Genomic DNA, 4,455 nt, shown 5'->3' on the forward strand with positions numbered 1-4,455 from the left:
ACAATAATGTGTGTTTATAACAGTACCACACCAACAATTGGTGGCAGCGTTTAACCTAAATCAACTTTAGTAACAAAAGAATCAACAGTAATGAATCTAAAATTTTGACTAAGTATCTACGTCCACCGAAGAAATGAACACATTGAGTATCAACTATAAATGTTATACAAACTGAGGAACTGGATCTTCAAGCAACTTCTTAAGAAAACGAAGGACTGACATTCAACGTTTATTAAACATTAAAGAATCATATCCAGGAAACACTACGTTCAACATTACAATGGGAAATCGGACCAAAAACATTCACCCAAACAGCAAAACTCTCACAAACCAGTGAGAGAGAGAGGAAATGACGACATCACCCTTAACCCATATAAACCCAAGCTAAGTACATTTCTTTATTCATTTCAGTATTAGACACTGAAGTGTTGTTATCACGAGTCGATCGTCCATTATTACTGAGGTGATTTGTTTGCTAATCTTCATTTTTTCTTTCATTAAAGGAAACTCTATTCAACTTCGAATTCTTGTCTAGAATTTATTTTCTGTCTGTGCTAATTCTGTTTTCTTTCAGAAGTTCTCGGGAAATATCTTTATATTAGTATCATTTTATTGGAGGATTATGTTATAATCTTTATTGAATAGTGTTTATGAGTTTATGCAGTGGACGTGTGCATTCATATAGAGATTTTGATAGGATTGCAACGAATCGAAGAGATAAAAAACAAGTTAAAGTAAACATGACACCTCCTGTGAGTCCAAGTAACCCCACCCTCGGCCCGAGTAACCCCATCCCCGCTCCCATTGTTACGTTAGTAAATGTGCGATCAGCTATCCTTCCTTTTCAAGGTCGAGTTAATGGGTTCTTACCTCAGAATATTGAGTCGTGGATTTCCTCCGACGACGCCCATTCAAATGCTAAACAAATTATAGACCCATTTGTACAATTACAAGAAGCTAAAAGCTTTATAGACTTTTCTAAAGGAGATGCGAGTGCGTACTTGAGGGGAGTTTCATTTAAAGAGACAGTTACATGGGACGATTTCAAAGTTAGGCTACGTGCGGTCAATGGCGGAGAGAAAGCCTTGGATGTAGCTTTAACATTAAGAAATACACTTAATTAAGCCACTATGACTCAGCTTAATGTTATAGAGAGAGCCGCTCTCATTGCCGATAGGCTAAACGAGTATCAAAATATTTTAGGTAATTCCACTTGGGTTACTAAAGATAACATCTCCATGAAAGATTTCTTAAGATTCATGTATTTAACTTGCATGACACTTATGTTGCCAGAAGCTTTAGTGCGGTATTTTGATAAAAAGTTAACGCCAGTATATACATAATTGGACGTATATAAACAGATAAAGAAACACATGTCTAAGTGTACTGATCTTGATCCCTTGTTTACACAAGTTTTTGCAAAAAATGAAACAAAGACAAAACAAGTAAACGTAGTTAGTAATAGTCAAGTTGCAGGAATGACGTGTTATAATTGCAAACGTCAAGGTCACCTGATTGCAAACTGCAGAACGAGATTCTGTTCGTTACATAATAGTTCAACTCATTCATATAGTCAGTGCTACTCACGTAAGACACAACAGAATCCTAGAAATACACAGTAAAAAATCACAGTCAATTCCACAGTCAGTTCTAAATGGAAATGAAAAGAAAAATGCTCAGTTCAATAAGAAGAAACATCCAAACGTCAATGCAGTTCAGAATCAAAAACAAACAAACAGATCTTTAAATAACTCTGATCCTGGGCCGTCTAGCCAGAACTCGCAAGGTCAGACTAATTTTCAGAATATGCAGAGCAGAGCAAATACCACATAATTAACTCCAGTGGGGAAGAGAGTGATGTTGGGTCATTCAAATCAACATCAGTAGTGTTAAATAATCCATTTAATGTTTTATCAGATCATTGTGAGGCAATAAATTTTCCTATGAAACACACGGCCAAATTAGGTAAAACAGTGCGTGCTCCCGTAGATTTGCAACAAATTCATACAATAATAAGCCAAAATGTATTACGACCAACCTTATATGCTGTAAATTTAGAACACAAATCCTTTACGTTATTTTTTGACTCTGGTAGTTCACGTAATATCATGGATTTGAGGACACATCATTTGTTGTTTTCGAACTTTCCGATAGGAAAATCCGGAGTAAGACTCTCGGGTATAGGAAATAATGAAATAAATGTCATAGGCATAACTCATGTTCAATTCAAAGTCGGTAAACGCACGTTTGCCGATACATTTGTTGTTGTACAAAACATTGATATGTATCCAGCTGTAATTATAGGATACCCATCTATGGGAAATCAAAACATTATCTTAGCCCCTGCCAAGCACGGCGTGTATATCAAAGGAAAATTCTATAAGTCTTCTAATATATTAAAATCAGTTTTGGATAAAAAGGAGACGAAAAATGTAACCGTAACGTACGTTGAAGAACCAATAGCTTGTCTCACTAATAAAGAAATAATATATGCGACCCAGCAGAATTCTCGTTCACCGGTAATATCATCTTGCACGTAATCTATCGAGCCAAACCTACCTTCGAATTTAATAGTGCAAATAAAGAAAACATTACCGGGATCTGAAATATTAATCCTTTCCGACACTTTGAAAACTAACGGATTGTCTGTCACACAAGCTATTTATACAGTAGGCTTACATCAACAATGTAATATTGAAGTCTGTAATCATTTAAATAACACTTTAGTAATTCACAAAAATCAACATATCCTGGATGTAGAAGTTTATAAACATCGTATTCTTACCGTTGCTGAAATCAATCACGCTCAATCAGTTGCGGATGAATCCCTTTTGCAATCTATTAAAAATAAAATCAATAAAGACATTCAAGACGAAGAAATTCAGCAGAAAATTTTTGGACTTTTAACTAAATATCATGATGTTTTTTCCACTACGGATGGATCCTTAGGAAAAACCCATGTGATCGAGCATCAAATAAAGTTAAAGGAAGAGCAGAAAATTATCTATGTACCCTCGTACAGACTCCCTATGAAATTCCAGAATGAAATAAATGATGAAGTAGGTAAAATGCTAGAAGAACGAGTCATTAGGAAATCAAACAGCCCTTATAATTTTCCATTAATAGTTGTACCGAAAAAAGATCGAACATGGCGTATCTGCGTAGACTTCCGTCGTCTAAACGAGGACACGATCCCAGATCGGTTCCCAGTGCCATGTACTACATATTTTGTCTTTGTTAGGTCAGAATAAATATTTTACCAGTTTGGACTTACTTAAAGGCTTTCACCAGATATCATTAGAAGAAAATAGTATCCCATACACAGCCTTCAGCACAGCCAGGGGACATTATGAATTTTTACGGATGCCTTTTGGTTTCCGTTGTGCTCCCATAACATTTACAAGAATGATTAATATAGTGTTTGGAGACTTGTTAGGGGATATATTGCATGCCTATATGGATGATCTTGTAATCTTTACCAACACCTTAGAAGAATATCTACGTAAGTTAGAACTAGTACTACAGAGATTAAGACAACATAACTTAAGGGTAAAGATTAGTAAGTGTGAATTTTTCAAAACAGAATTAATATATTTGGGTTTCATGGTGTCAAGCCAAGGTCTTAAAGTAGTCCATGATAAGGTGTCGGCTATACATAATTTTCCCATACCTACTAATGTCAAGGGAATACAGCAATTTCTGGGTTGTAGTGGATATTACAGGTTTTTTATACGCAACTATTCAATAATAGCCGCTCCTTTAACTGATCTTACGAAGAAGGGCGTAGATTTCATATGGTCTGAGCAGCATCAACAGGTGTTTAATACCTTGAAAGATGAACTGTGTAGTTCTCCTATCTTAAAATTTCCTGACTTCGGTAAGGAATTCTTCATTGCAACAGACGCCTCAGACTTAGGAGAAGGAGGGGTATTGCTTCAGCAATATGAAAAACAATTTTTCCCGATAGCTTTTTATTCTCGAAAACTGAGAACGTCTGAAAGTAAGTATGCAGTAATAGACAAGGAAGGGCTAGCTATTGTTAATTCACTAGTGCATTTTAAGTAAATAATGTACGGTTATCCAGTTAAGGTTCTTACTGACCATAAACCACTAACCGAGTTCTTTAAAGGCTTCAACCACAGCCCTAAACGAACTTGGTGGCATTTGATCATTCAAGATTTTGGTGCAAGAATCGGGTATTTACCTGGGAAAGCAAATATCATTGCTAATGCATTATCACGCAACCGCGTGTCATCTTGTACAGAGCCTTTAGCTGAACTAATAGATATATCAACATCCATGCCTATTGTTAAAACGATATCTGAACAAGAAGATTTAGGCTGGAGCGCTGAATTATTACAGACTGAGCAAAGAAAAGATCAGAAAATAGAAACAATTATAAATGCTTTGAAAGGCAATCATAAGGAAAAGGGATATATAAAGTATAAACAGCAG

The sequence above is a fragment of the Palaemon carinicauda genome, chromosome 17 (genome assembly GCF_036898095.1).
Source record: "Palaemon carinicauda isolate YSFRI2023 chromosome 17, ASM3689809v2, whole genome shotgun sequence".
NCBI classification, from domain to species: Eukaryota; Metazoa; Arthropoda; class Malacostraca; order Decapoda; family Palaemonidae; genus Palaemon; species Palaemon carinicauda.